The sequence below is a fragment of the Engystomops pustulosus genome, chromosome 7, assembly GCF_040894005.1.
Source record: "Engystomops pustulosus chromosome 7, aEngPut4.maternal, whole genome shotgun sequence".
Taxonomy (NCBI): domain Eukaryota; kingdom Metazoa; phylum Chordata; class Amphibia; order Anura; family Leptodactylidae; genus Engystomops; species Engystomops pustulosus.
The window spans coordinates 73,870,956-73,886,347 of NC_092417.1; positions in this window are offsets into that span (position 1 = coordinate 73,870,956).

The window sequence follows — 15,392 nt, forward strand, 5'->3', positions numbered from 1 at the left end:
CAGCGCCACTGTCAACTAGTGAAGCTCCCGTGGTGAGGGCTCTTGCGGCGAGGGCTAGATCTTCAGAAGTGTGGAGGTTCTTTAAGGAAACACCGGATGACCGACGGACTGTGGTGTGCAACATTTGCCAAACCAGGCTCAGCAGGGGTTCCACCACTACTAGCTTAACTACCACCAGTATGCGCAGGCATATGAATGCTAAGCACCCCACTCAGTGGCAACAAGCCCGTTCACCTCCGGCCGTGCACACCACTGCTCCTTCCCCTGTGTCAGCTGCTAGTCAGCCCCCTGCCCAGGACCCTGCCACAAAAACCCCATCGTCGCCTCCACGATCCTCCACAGCATCCACCAGCGTTCAGCTCTCCATACCCCAGACGCTGGAGCGGAAACGCAAATATAGTGCAACCCACCCGCACGCCCAAGCCCTTAATGTGCACATCTCCAGATTGCTTAGCCTGGAGATGCTGCCCTATAGGCTAGTAGAGACCGAGGCCTTTCGCAACCTCATGGCGGCGGCGGCCGCCCCTCGGTATTCGGTCCCCAGCCGCCACTACTTTTCCCGATGTGCCGTCCCAGCCCTGCACCAGCACGTGTCAGACAACATCATCCGTGCCCTGACCAACGCCGTTTCTGACAAGGTCCACCTGACCACGGACACGTGGACGAGTGCTGCCGGGCAGGGCCACTATATATCGCTGACGGCACATTGGGTTAACTTGGTGGAGGCTGGGACCGAGTCTGACCCTGGGGCTGCTCATATACTGCCGACGCCGAGGATTGCGGGGCCTACCTCGGTCCAGGTGTTTCAGGCCTACTATGCCTCCTCCTCCTCCCACCCCTCCTCCACCTCCTCCTCCGAACTACCATCCGTGGGCACGGCGCCATCAGTCGGTAGCTCTAGGCACAGCAGCAGTGCAGTCGCTAAGCGACAGCAGGCGGTGCTCAAACTGCTGAGCCTAGGCGACAAAAGGCACACCGCCCAAGAGCTATTACAGGGCATCACGGCGCAGACTGATCTGTGGCTGGCACCGCTGAACCTCAAGCCGGGAATGGTTGTGTGTGACAACGGCCGTAACCTGGTGGCGGCTCTGCAACTCGGCAGACTGACACATGTGCCATGCCTGGCCCATGTGTTAAATCTGATAGTTCAGCGTTTCCTCAAGACATACCCCAATCTGTCTGATTTGCTCACGAAGGTGCGCCGCATCTGTGCGCATTTCAGGAAGTCCAGCCCAGATGCTGCCACTCTCAGGGCAGCGCAGCGCCGCCTCCAACTGCCCGCTCACCGACTGTTGTGCGACGTGCCCACGAGGTGGAATTCAACACTGACCATGTTATCCAGAGTTTACCAGCAGCGCAGAGCGATTGTAGACTGCCAGATGTCAACTTCCACCAGAACTGGTAGTCAGGTCAGTCAGCTTCCTCAAGTCTACAATGAGGAGTGGACGTGGATGTCTGATATCTGTCAGGTGCTGAGTAACTTTGAGGAGTCAACACAGATGGTCAGTGGCGATGCCGCCATCATCAGCCTCACCATCCCGCTGCTTGGCCTGTTGAAAAACTCTCTGGTCAGCATGAAGTCGGAAGCTTTGCGCTCGTCACAAGAGACGGGGGAAGAATATTCCCTTGTTGATAGCCAAAGCACCCTGAGGTCTGTTTCTCAGCGCATATCGGAGGAGGTGGAGGTGGAGGAGGATGAGGAGGAAGAGGAGGAGAATGTTGGCGAGACACAAGAGGGGACCATTGTTGAGTCCTTCACTGTTCAGCGTGTATGGGCAGAAGAAGAGGAGTTGGAGGAGTTGGAGGAGGAGGAAATGGACAGTCAGGCCAGTGAGGGGAGTGAATTCTTACGCGTTGGTACTCTGGCGCATATGGCAGATTTCATGCTAGGCTGCCTATCCCGTGACCCTCGCGTTCAAAGAATTTATTCCAGCACCGATTACTGGGTGTTCACTCTCCTGGACCCACGGTACAAGCAAAATCTTGCCACTCTCATCCCTGCAGAGGAAAGGAGTGTGAGAATGCATGAATACCAGCAGGCCCTGGTGCACAAGCTGAAACAGTATTTCCCTTCTGACAGCGCTAGCGGCAGAGTGCGTAGTTCTGCGGGACAAGTAGCGAGGGAGAGTAGGCGAGCAGGCAGCTTGTCCAGCACTGGCAAGGGTACGCTTTACAAGGCTTTTGCCAGCTTTATGTCACCCCAGCAAGACACTGTCACCTGTCCCCAGTCTCGGCAGAGTAGGGCTGATCTTTACAGAAAGATGGTGAGGGAGTACGTAGCTGACCATACCATCGTCCTAAATGATCACACAGCTCCCTACAACTACTGGGTTTCAAAGCTGGACATGTGGCACGAACTGGCGCTGTACGCCTTGGAGGTTCTTGCCTGCCCTGCCGCTAGCGTCTTGTCCGAGCGGGTTTTCAGTGCAGCTGGTGGCATCATCACCGATAAGCGTACACGCCTGTCGACTGACAGCGCTGACAGGCTGACGCTTATTAAAATGAATAAAGGCTGGATTTCTCAGAATTTCCAATCTCCACCAGGTGAAGGAAGCTCAACCTGAATAATTGATCCACTCCTCCTCCTCCTCATTTTCCTCCTTCTCCTCCTCTTTGTACAGTAAAGCAGAGGAAAATGGCTATTTTTTGACAGGGCCCACTGGCTCTTGCTATAGTACTTCATGCATTTAATTTTTCTGGAGGGCCACCTACCCGGTCCTCTGTTTGAAACAATTTTTGTGAGTGCCACATACAGGCACTCAATCTATTCCATTTTTCTGGAGGGCCACCTACCCGGTCCTCTGGTTTGAACAATTTTTGGGACTGCCACATACAGGCACTCAATCTATTCCATTTTACTGGAGGGCCACCTACCTGCTCCTCTGGTTTGAAGAATTTTTGGGACTGCCACATACAGGCACTCAATCTATTCCATTTTACTGGAGGGCCACCTACCTGCTCCTCTGGTTTGAAGAATTTTTGGGACTGCCACATACAGGCACTCAATCTATTCCATTTTACTGGAGGGCCACCTACCTGCTCCTCTGGTTTGAAGAATTTTTGGGACTGCCACATACAGGCACTCAATCTATTCCATTTTACTGGAGGGCCACCTACCTGCTCCTCTGGTTTGAAGAATTTTTGGGACTGCCACATACAGGCACTCAATCTATTCCATTTTACTGGAGGGCCACCTACCTGCTCCTCTGGTTTGAAGAATTTTTGGGACTGCCACATACAGGCACTCAATCTATTCCATTTTACTGGAGGGCCACCTACCTGCTCCTCTGGTTTGAAGAATTTTTGGGACTGCCACATACAGGCACTCAATCTATTCCATTTTACTGGAGGGCCACCTACCTGCTCCTCTGGTTTGAAGAATTTTTGGGACTGCCACATACAGGCACTCAATCTATTCCATTTTACTGGAGGGCCACCTACCTGCTCCTCTGGTTTGAACAATTTTTGGGACTGCCACATACAGGCACTCAATCTATTCCATTTTACTGGAGGGCCACCTACCTGCTCCTCTGGTTTGAAGAATTTTTGGGACTGCCACATACAGGCACTCAATCTATTCCATTTTACTGGAGGGCCACCTACCTGCTCCTCTGGTTTGAAAAATGTTTGGGACTGCCACATACAGGCACTATCCAAATTAAATTGTCTCCATAGCAGCCTCCACACGTTGTCTCCATTGCTACCTCCAAAAGTCGTCCATATAGCTGCCTCCATACATCGTCCCTTTATCAAACGAGGTGTGTCAGGCAGAAATTTGGGTTGTTTTCATGGATTCCACATCAAAGTTGTTAACTTTGTCGCCACCCTGCTGTGTTATCCACAAAATATACTGGCAAACTTTTACCATTTAGGGATATTATTTCAGCGCTTCTTGCGCATCTGTTTACATTCCCCTCACCCGGCATATCCTAAACTTATAAGAACGCTACTACACTTGATCTTATACAAAAGGTTCTTAGAAGTGCTGTTTGGGGAGTAGCCTAGAGACAGGGGCTTGGATTGGCGAAAGCTCGCCTGGCAGCGGAACGCCAGCTCCATGCGCATCATGCGCTTCTTGCGCATCTGTTTACATTCCCCTAACCCGCCATATCCCAAACTTATAAGAACGCTACTACACTTAACTTGGTGCAGGCTGGGACCGAGTCTGACCCTGGGGCTGGTCATATACTGCCGACGCAGAGAATTGCGGGGCCTACCTCGGTCCAGGTCTCAAAGGCCTACTATACCTCCTCCCACCCCTCCTCCACCTCCTCCTCCTCCGAATTACCATCCGTGGGCATGGCGCCATCAGTCGGTAGCTCTAGGCACAGCAGCAGTGCCGTCGCTAAGCGACAGCAGGCGGTGCTGAAACTGCTGAGCCTAGGCGATAAAAGGCACACCGCTCAAGAGCTATTACAGGGCATTCCACATCAAAGTTGTTAACTTTGTCGCCACCCTGCTGTGTAATCCACAAAATATACTTGCAAACTTTGACCATTTAGGGATATTATTTCAGCGCTTCTTGCGCATCTGTTTACATTCCCCTCACCCGCCATATCCTAAACTTATAAGAACGCTACTACACTTGATCTTATACAAAAGTGCTGTTTGGGGAGTAGCCTAGAGACAGGGGCTTGGATTTGCGAAAGCTCGCCTGGCAGCGGAGCGCCAGCTCCATGCGCATCATGCGCTTCTTGCGCATCTGTTTACATTCCCCTCACCCGGCATATCCTAAACTTATAAGAACGCTACTACACTTGATCTTATACAAAAGTGCTGTTTGGGGAGTAGCCTAGAGACAGGGGCTTGGATTGGCGAAAGCTCGTCTGGCAGCGGAGCGCCAGCTCCATGCCAAGATCCAACTAACATAGTTTTAACTGCAGCACCTTTAATCTACTACTAGTTCACTGCCTCCATACATGGTCCCCTTATCAAACGAGCTGTGTCAGGCAGAATTTTGGGTTGTTTTCATGGCTTCCATGTTAACTTTGTCGCCACCCTGCTGTGTAATCCACAAAATATACTGGCAAACTTTTATCATGTACCGATATTATTTGAGCACTTCTTGCTCACCTCCTTTGGTTCCTCTCTGCCACCCATTGGTTTGAAGCCTGAGTCCATTTAGAGTATGTCGCCATGCCACTCTCTAGCCTGCCGCTGCTGCCGCTGCCTCTGCATGCCGTCCCCTATAGTGTCAGGGTCAATTATTGGATGTTTTAGATGCTATCTAGCTTCATTCTGTCACTCTGTCATGGCCATGCTGTTGCCCATAATTTTGGCATAATGGTGCGTTTAAGCAGCCTCAGAGGCATCCATGCATGCTGCCCCTGCTGTTTCCTGTCCATTTCCGTGGTGTTTCCATCCTTTTCTGAGGTTCCCAGGTGTTTGGCCAAGCTTCCCTGTGCAGAGCCTTGGTCCCCTTGAAAAATGCTCGAGTCTCCCATTGACTTCAATGGGGTTCGTTATTCGAGACGAGCACTCGAGCATCGGGAAAAGTTCGTCTCGAATAACGAGTACCCGAGCATTTTAGTGTTCGCTCATCTCTAGTAGGTTTCCTTTTAGAGTATGGGTAGATCATTTAACAATCTCCATTTGTATATACTGTAGATGCATTGGATAGCTGAGATGTCTTCTAGATGTATTATCTGGCCACATTGTTTATGTAGCTGTTGCCTGAGGTCTGGACCTGGGAAACTTAGGCCTGGGCATGTATACTGAGGGCCTGTAGGATAGTAACAGGACTCCCAGGACAATAATTTGTTTGCTATGTTTTAGGAAATTTTGAATGAGTAGAGGTAATATTAGCAACGAGCGAGCAGTGCAGTAATGCCAAGAATGGATTTTACTAGAGATGAGCGAACACACTTGTCCAAGCTTGATGCTCGTTCGAGCATTAGCGTACTTGAAACTGCTCGTTGCTAGGACGAGTATTTCGCCAGCTCGAGAAAATGGCATCTCCCGCCTTTGTGATTTTTGGCGGCCAGAAACAGAGCCAATCACAAGCCAGGAGACTCTGCACTCCACCCAGCATGACGTAGTACCCTTACACGTCGATAGCAGTGGTTGGCTGGCCTGATCAGGTGACCCTGGAATAGACTAGCCCCTGCCCGCGCTGCTCGGATTATTCTCTGTCTGGATGCCGTTAGGGAGAGAGCTGCTGCTCGTCAGGGAAAGCGTTAGGGTGTTCTATTAGAATAGTGTTAGGCAGGAGTGATTCTACAAGAACCCAACAGCCCTTCTTAGGGCTACAATAACTTTATATATTTACTTTTTTTTTATTTGCTTGTGGCTGGGCTTGCTGCCACTAGTAGTGCAGCTAGTACCATATTGTGAGTAATTTGCAGGGAGACTTGCGACCATTGTGTTTAGCTCTTAGTGACACACATATCCACCTCAAACACCGAAGTGGGACAATTTATTAGGGGTTTGATTTGAATTAGGCACAGTCTGCTGATTTATTTTTTTTTACGTTTATTTACTTTTAGAACTCAAAGTCATCAGGCACAGCACAAAATCCAGTTGTGTGCTGTCAGTGTAGGTTAGAAACTAGCCATAGCAATAGGATATAGCATCGTTTTGTTTAAAAAAAAAAAAAAAAAAAACACAAAAAAACACAAAAAACAAAAAAAAATTTACAGTTTACACTTTAATTTTGAAAATGTTTAACCCGAGGGCTAGGGGTAGAGGACGGAGACGTGGATGTGGGCGTCCAACTACTGCAGGGGTCAGAGGCAGTGGTCTTGGGTGGGGTGAGACACCACCTGCTGATGAGGGAGCAGGGGAACGCCGCAGAGCTACACTCCCTAGGTTCATGTCTCAAGTTACTGGGACTCTTGGTAGAGCACTGTTGAGGCCAGAACAGTGCGAATAGGTGATGTCGTGGATTGCGGACAATGCTTCTAGCCATTTGTCCACCAGTCAGTCTTCCACGCAGTCCACCCATGTCACCGAAATCAGCACTCCTCCACCTCAGCCTCCTTCCCCACACTCTGCCCCCTCCCAGGAAAATTTAGCATTTGAACCGGCATACTCTGAGGAACTGTTTTCTGGAACCTTCCCAGAGTCACAAACCACTTGTCCGGTTGCTGCTTAGCTATTTTCCGATGCCCAGGTTTCCACCTGTCGCAGTCTGTGGGTGATGATGACATTATTGACGTAGTGAAAGAAGTGTGTAAAGAGGTGTCGGACGATGAGGAGACACGATTGTCAGACAGTGGTGAAGTTGTTGTCAGGGCAGGAAGTCCGAGGGGGGAGCAGACTGAGGGATCGGAGGATGATGAGGTGACAGACCCAAGCTGGGTTGATAGGCCGGGTGAACACAGTGCTTCTGAGACGGAGGCGAGTCCTATACCAGAACAGGTTGGAAGAGGCAGTGGTGGGGCCAGACGGAGAGGCAGGGCCAGAGCTGGTGCATCAGCGCCAAATGTTTCACGTAGTCAAGCTCCCGTGGCGAGGGCTAGATTTTCAGAAGTCTGGAGGTTCTTTAAAGAAACACCGGATGACCGACGGACTGTGGTGTGCAACCTGTGCCAAACCAGGATCAGCAGGGGTTCCACCACTACTAGCTTAACTACCACCAGTATGCGCAGGCATATGAATGCTAAACACCCCACTCAATGGCACCAAGCCCGTTCAACTCCGGCCGTGTACACCACTGCTCCTCCCCTGTGTCATCTGCTAGTCAGCCCCCTGCCCAGGACCCCGGCCCAAACACCTCCCGTCGAAAACCCCATCTTCGCCTCCACGATCCTCCACAGCATCCACCAGCGTTCAGCTCTCCATACCCCAGACGCTGGAGCGCAAAAGGAAGTATAGTGCAACCCACCCACACGCCCAAGCCCTCAACGTCCACATCTCCAAACTGCTTAGCCTGGAGATGCTGCCCTATAGGCTGGTAGAGACCAAGGCCTTTTGAAACCTCATTGCGGCGGCCGCCCCTCGGTATTCGGTCCCCAGCCGCCACTACTTTTCCCGATGTGCCGTCCCAGCCCTGCACAAGCACGTGTCAGACAACATCATCCGTGCCCTGACCAACGCCGTTTCTGACAAGGTCCACCTGACCACGGACACGTGGACGAGTGCTGCCGGGCAGGGCCACTATATATCGCTGACGGCACATTGGGTTAACTTGGTGGAGGCTGGGACCGAGTCTGACCCTGGGGCTGGTCATATACTGCCAGCGCCGAGGATTGCGGGGCCTACCTAGGTCCAGGTCTCTCAGGCCTACTATGCCTCCTCCTCCTCCCACCCCTCCTCCACCTCCGAACTACCATCCGTGGGCATGGCGCCATCAGTCGGTAGCTCTAGGCACAGTAGCAGTGCCATCGCTAAGCGACAGCAGGCGGTGCTCAAACTGCTGAGCCTAGGCGATAAAAGGCACACCGCCCAAGAGCTATTACAGGGCATCAGGGCGCAGACTGATCTGTGGCTGGCACCGCTGAACCTGAAGCCAGGCATGGTTGTGTGTGACAACGGCTGTAACCTGGTGGCGGCTCTGCAACTCGGCAGACTGACACATGTGCCATGCCTGGTCCATGTGTTAAATTTCATAGTTCAGCGTTTCCCCAAGACATACCCCAATCTGTCTGATTTGCTCACGAAGGTGCGCCGCATCTGTGCGCATTTCAGGAAGTCCAGCACAGATGCTGCCACTCTTAGGGCAGCGCAGCGCCGCCTCCAACTGCCCGCTCACCGACTGTTGTGCGACGTGCCCACGAGGTGGAATTCAACATTAACCATGTTATCCAGAGTTTACCAGCAGCGCAGAGCGATTGTAGACTGCCAGATGTCAATTTCCACCAGAACTGGTAGTCAGGTCAGTCAGCTTCCTCAAGTCTACAATGAGGAGTGGACGTGGATGTCTGATATCTGTCAGGTGCTGAGTAACTTTGAGGAGTCAACACAGATGGTCAGTGGCGATGCCGCCATCATCAGCCTCACCATCCCGCTGCTTGGCCTGTTGAAAAACTCTCTGGTTAGCATGAAGTCGGAAGCTTTGCGCTTGTCACAAGACACGGGGGAAGAAGATTCCCTTGTTGATAGCCAAAGCACCCTCAGGTCTGTTTCTCAGCGCATATCAGAGGAGGTGGAGGAGGATGAGGAGGAAGAGGAGGAGAATGATGGCAAGACAGAAGAGGGGACCATTGTTCAGTCCTTCACTTTTCAGAGTGTATGGGCATAAGAAGAGGAGTTGGAGGAGGAGGAAATGGACAGTCAGGCCAGTGAGGGGAGTGAATTCTTGCGCGTTGGGACTCTGGCGCATATGACAGATTTCATGCTAGGCTGCCTATCCCGTGACCCTCGCGTTCAAAGAATTTATCCAGCACTGATTACTTGGTATTCACTCTCCTGGACCCACGGTACAAGCAAAATCTTTCCACTCTCATCCCTGGAGAGGAAAGGAGTGTGAGAATGCACGAATACCAGCAGGCCCTGGTGCACTACGGAAACAGTATTTCCCTTCTGACAGCGCTAGGGGGTAGAGGGCGTACTTGTGCGGGACAAGTAGCGAGGGAGAGTAGGCGAGCAGGCAGCTTGTCCAGCACTGGCAGGGGTACGCTTTACAAGGCCTTTGCCAGTTTTATGTCACCCCAGCAAGACACTGTCACCTGTCCCCAGTCTTGGCAGAGTAGGGCTGATCTTTACAGAAAGATGGTGAGGGAGTACGTAGCTGACCATACCATCGTCCTAAATGATCACACAGCTCCCTACAACTACTGGGTTTCAAATCTGGACATGTGGCACGAACTGGCGCTGTACGCCTTGGAGGTTCTTGCCTGCCCTGCTGCTAGCATGTTGTCCGAGTGGGTTTTCAGTGCAGCTGGTGGCATCATCACCAATAAGCGTATACGCCTGTCGACTGACAGCGCTGGCAGGCTGACGCTTATCAAGATGAATAAAGCCTGGATTTCTCAGGATTTCCATTCTCCACCAGGTGAAAGAAGCTCAACCTGAATAATGTATGCACTCCTCCTCCTCATTGTCCTCCTTCTCCTCCTCTTTGTACACTAAAGCAGAGGAAACTGGCAATTTTTTGTCAGGGCCAACTGGCTCTAGCGATAGTACTCTATGTATTTAATTTTTCTGGAGGGCCACCTACCCGGTCCTCTGTTTTAAACAATTTTTGGGAGTGCCACATACAGGCACTCAATCTATTTAATTTTTCTGGAGGACCACCTACCTGCTCCTCTGGTTTGAAAACTTTTTTGGACTGCCACATACAAGCACTCAATTTATTTAATTTTCTCTGGAGGACCACCTACCTGCTCCTCTGGTTTGAAAACATTTTTGGACTGCCACATGCAGGCACTATCCAAATTATAAATTGTCTTCATTGCAGCCTCCACACGTCGTCTTTGTAGCTGCCTCCACATGTTGTCTCCATTGCTACCTCCACACGTCATTGCCATAGCTGCCTCCAAAAGTCGTCCATATAGCTGCCTCCATACATGGTCCCCTTTTAAAATGAGCTGTGTCAGGCAGAATTTTGGGTTGTTTTCATGGCTTCCACATCAAACTTGTTAACTTTGTCGCCACCCTGCTGTGTAATCCACAAAATATACTGGCAAACTTTTATCATTTACCGATATTATTTCAGCGCTTCTTGCGCATCTGTTTACATTCCCCTCACCCGCTATAACCCAAACTTATAAGAACACTACTACACTTGATCTTATACAAAAGGATCTTAGAAGTGCTGTTTGGGGAGTAGCCGAGAGACAGGGGCTTGGATTGGCGAAAGCTCGCCTGGCAGCGGAGCACCAGCTCCATCCCAAGATCCAACTAACATAGTTTTAACTGTAGCACCTTTAATCTACTACTACTTCACTGCCTCCATACATCGTCCCCTTATCAAACGAGCTGTGTCAGGCAGAATTTTGGGTTGTTTTCATGGCTTCCACATCAAACTTGTTAACTTTGTCGCCACCCTGCTGTGTAATCCACAAAATATACTGGCAAACTTTTATCATTTACCGATATTATGTCAGCGCTTCTTGCACATCTGTTTACATTCCCCTCACCCGCCATAATCCAAACTTATAAGAACACTACTACACTTGATCTTATACAAAAGGTTCTTAGAAGTGCTGTTTGGGGAGTAGCCAAGAGACAGGGGCTTGGATTGGCGAAAGCCCAAGATCCAACTAACATAGTTTTAACTGCAGCACCTTTAATCTAATACTACTTCACTGCCTCCATACATCGTCCCCTTATTAAACGAGCTGTGTCAGGCAGAATTTTCAGGTGTTTCACCAGATACATAGTGGAACTCGGCCCATCTGTTGCCGCCATGCTGGAGACCTGAAGTTGCAATCATAGCAGCGCAATATGGATTCCCCATACTGTCGCTCTTAATCATGGAACCATTTCTGAAAAAACAATTAAAAATAGAACCACTATGCTATTCCATTATTCCTAGGTGAAATATTCAAACGACCCGGCCTGCTTTGAAAATTATAATTTTTTCAAAGTAAACGCTTCTGGCCCCCAGGCCCATTTTGGGTGGGGAGGAGCCGAGAGACAGGGGCTTGGACAGGCGAAAGCTCGCCTGGCAGCGGACTGCCAGCTCCATCTCAAGATTAGGCAGCCTCAGAGGCATCCATGCATGCTGCCCCTGCTGTTTCCTGTCCATTTTGCCTCCACGATCCTCCACAGCATCCACCAATGTCTCCATGCGCAACTTTCAACTCTCTATACCCCAGACGCTGGAGCACGAGAGGATATGCAGCACATCATCCCCTTATCAAACGAGCTGTGTCAGGCAGAATTTTCAGGTGTTTCACCAGATACATAGTGGAACTTGGCCCATCTGTCGCCGCCATGCTGGAGACCTGAAGTTGCAATCATAGCAGCGCAATATGGATGCCCCATACTGTTGCTCTTAATCATGGAAGTCGTCTCCATGGCTGCCTCCACATGTCGTCCCCTTATCAAAAGAGCCTTGTCAGGCTCATTTTTTGGGTGTTTCACCAGATACGTTATGGAACTTGGTCACTATGTCGCCACCATGCTGTGTTATCGACTAAATATACCGTCAACCTTTTGTTCACATAGGATATCATTTCAGCGCTTCTTACTCACCTCCTTTGGTTCCTCTCTGCCACCCATTGGTTTGAAGCCTGAGTCCATTTAGGGTATGTCGCCATGACAATCTCTAACCTGCCGCTGCTGCTGCTGCCTCTGCATGCCGTCCCCTATGGTGTCAGGGTCAATTATTGCATGTTTTAGATGCTATCTAGCCTCATTCGGTCACTCTGTCATGGCCATGCTGTTGCCCATAATTTTGGCATAATGGTACGATTAAGCAGCCTCAGAGGCATCCATGCATGCTGCCCCTGCTGTTTCCTGTCCATTTCCGTGGTGTTTCCATCCTTTTCTGAGGTTCCCAGGTGTTTGGCCAAGCTTCCCTGTGCAGACCCTTGGTCCTCTTGAAAAATGCTCGAGTCTCCCATTGACTTCAATGGGACTCGTTATTCGAGACGAGCACTCGAGCATCGGGAAAAGTTTGTCTCGAATAACGAGTACCCGAGCATTTTAGTGCTCGCTCATCTCTAGATTTTACTTGTAGGCCCTTAGCACTTCAGTCCAACCATGCGTTACCTCCCACCTCAAGCTTCGCCCCTGTCTAAAGTGATACCACAACACAAAGCACTACATATCCCATCATGGGGCAGATTACCCGGTCCATTCGCGATCCAGCGGCACGTTCTCTGTGGAGAATTCGGGTCTTCCGGCGATTCATTAAGGTAGTGCGCCCGATATCCACCAGGTGTCGCTGCTGCGCTGAAGTCCGGAGTTCACTGGACTGCGCCACAATCCGATCGCGTGCGCCACAATCCCGGGGCAATTCAGAGAAAATCGGCGCAAACCGGTAAAATTCGGGTAACCCGACGAAAAAACGCGATTTGGGCCCTTAGTAAATGACCCCCCATGTGTCTCATACAGCTCTACTTTCCCAGAGGACTGATAAACAAATTATTGCGGAATTCTCGAAAATGGCGGCTATTCTCATGTACTGTATAAAATGGTTGTTATTGATATCAAAGACTGAGTGTTCAGAATCGGGTTTATAATTAGACATTAATTATTTCAGAATAAACAAGTGACTTCAATTAACTTACGTAAGATGGCCGCTCGAAGCGGAGGTAATTTACAGCAATGTACAGTTCAGCTCATCACAAATAATGAGAGATCAGGAGAAACTTCACACGTTCCAAAAATAATTACAAGCTTTCTGTTTTCTTCTTTTTAACCTAATTATTCTTTCATAATTACAAAGTTTTGCACCAACAAATTCCGCAAGATGGAGAATGAGACAAGAGCTGCTGCACTGAGAGTAACATCGGAATTAGTGCGGTTAGGTACATCTCTACTGCTCTGTGTGTCAGTCTTCACTGTGGTTCTTGCGTTCAATTCAATAATTTTCTATACATAAGGGCTACTGGGTGACCATAGGTCCTGTTCCATGCCTCTCTATTCTCACCATCATCATCATGTAAGTAGATAAATTGTCTCCTTCCATAAGTTCTGCACACTCCTCTCCTTAAAGAGAACCTGCCATTTAAATTAACCCATCCCAAATAAATACTTCATTAAGAAGTCACTAAATGGTTCCTTTCAAGGGCTGCAATGTTAAAAAAAAAATTTGTCCTGCATATTAAATTTTACTTGCATTGCCCTGCCCTGGGGAGGGGGGGTTGCTAGTCAAGCAGGACTCGCCCACTCTGATGCCAGGTAATATAACATAAAGGTGATTTATGGGGATGTAAGGGACAAAATCATACATGATAAACCAGGGATAATTGCTCATAGATCCAGACACTGTGGGGCAGATTTACCTACCTGTCCCGTTAACGCTGCCGATACGGAATGTCCGACGAGGATTCGGGGTTGCTGCGATTCACTGAGATTGTGCGCCTGATATCCTGCATGTGTCGATTCCCAGGTCAGGTCCGCCGGAGTTCGCCTTCTTCTTCCCGGTGTATGTGAGTGCTGATCTTGCGACACAATTTGGTTTTTAAATTCCGTGGTTTGTCCGAATCAGTCGGGTTGTCCGTCATCCACGCCCCCCGATTTGTGTCCCATGCAAGCCGGCGCCGATGCGCCACAATACGATTGCGTGCGCCAAAAACCTGGGGCAATTCAGGGCAAAACCCTTAGTAAATGTGCCCGTGGTAATTTTCTTATATTTTTATCCAGGGCTTCCTTCCTTCTAAAATCAACTTTTAAATGTATGCTAATGAGCCTGAAGGGCTCATGGGGGTGTTATCTGTGCTGCAGAATCTAAGGCTATTAGAGTGTAAAAGGATCACTTGTTCCTCCCACTGTGTGATGAAACTTCCTCTGCTCAGTGAGATTACATCAGGCGGATGGAGGGGAATTGCTGAGTAAACAGAGGGGTAACAGTGTGACATCATGTGAAGCTACAGAATGGAGGGGCTCTGGTAACACCCCCCAGTAGCCCTTATAACTCATTTGCATACTTTTAAAAGTTGATTTTAGAAGGAAGTAGTCATGGATAATAAATATAAGAAGATTACCACAGTCACAGTGTCTGGATCTATGTGTTAGTGTCCATGGTTTATCATGCTTGATTTTGATGCTAGATTTCCTATAAATTGATCATAGTCAGGGAAATTGAGACTGTTTCTGCAAAAGAATGTTTATTTTGCAGAATGTGCTATTCTGTCAATGCTGTAAACATTTCCAGTCACTTGTTTCTACCACTCCATGTCACGTCATGACGCCACACTGCAGGCACTAGGCTTTCTCTCTCGTCTTCTTTAAACAATAGTATTTTATTCACTCACAGACACAATTTCCACTTGAATTGAAAAGAAAAAAGATAAAGAACAAGGAGTAAAAATTCCATTGACTGCCCAATCAATAGGAATTTCTTCTGCATTTTGCAGTTTTTATGACAGATCAATGTATCGATGGAGCAGAGACTGATAGAAGACACAGGAACAATCTGTCTACAAAAGTTGTTTTTCACCTTGTCACAGCGAGGAACTGCAACGTTGGCAGTAACTTATTATCTCCAACATCTTTAAAGAGAACCTGTCCTGCAAATTAACCCTCCCAAAATAAAAACTTCATTGAAAACTATGATTTAAAAGCATTGCCTTATCCCTATATGGTTCCTTTCCATTGCTGCATTATATATGCAACTCACCTGATGTGAGTCATGCATATTAAAATGTAGTTTTGTCCTGTCTCCTTGTTCCTTATTGACAGGTCTGAGCACTATGATATACTAGTGTATGGAACATTGAGAGAGTGCTTTGTTACATCACTGGGCACTTAAAATCATATGACCAGGATGACATAATCCAAAGTACTGTTACATCTGCACTATCTACACCATGTATGTATCTGATCACATGAAATCA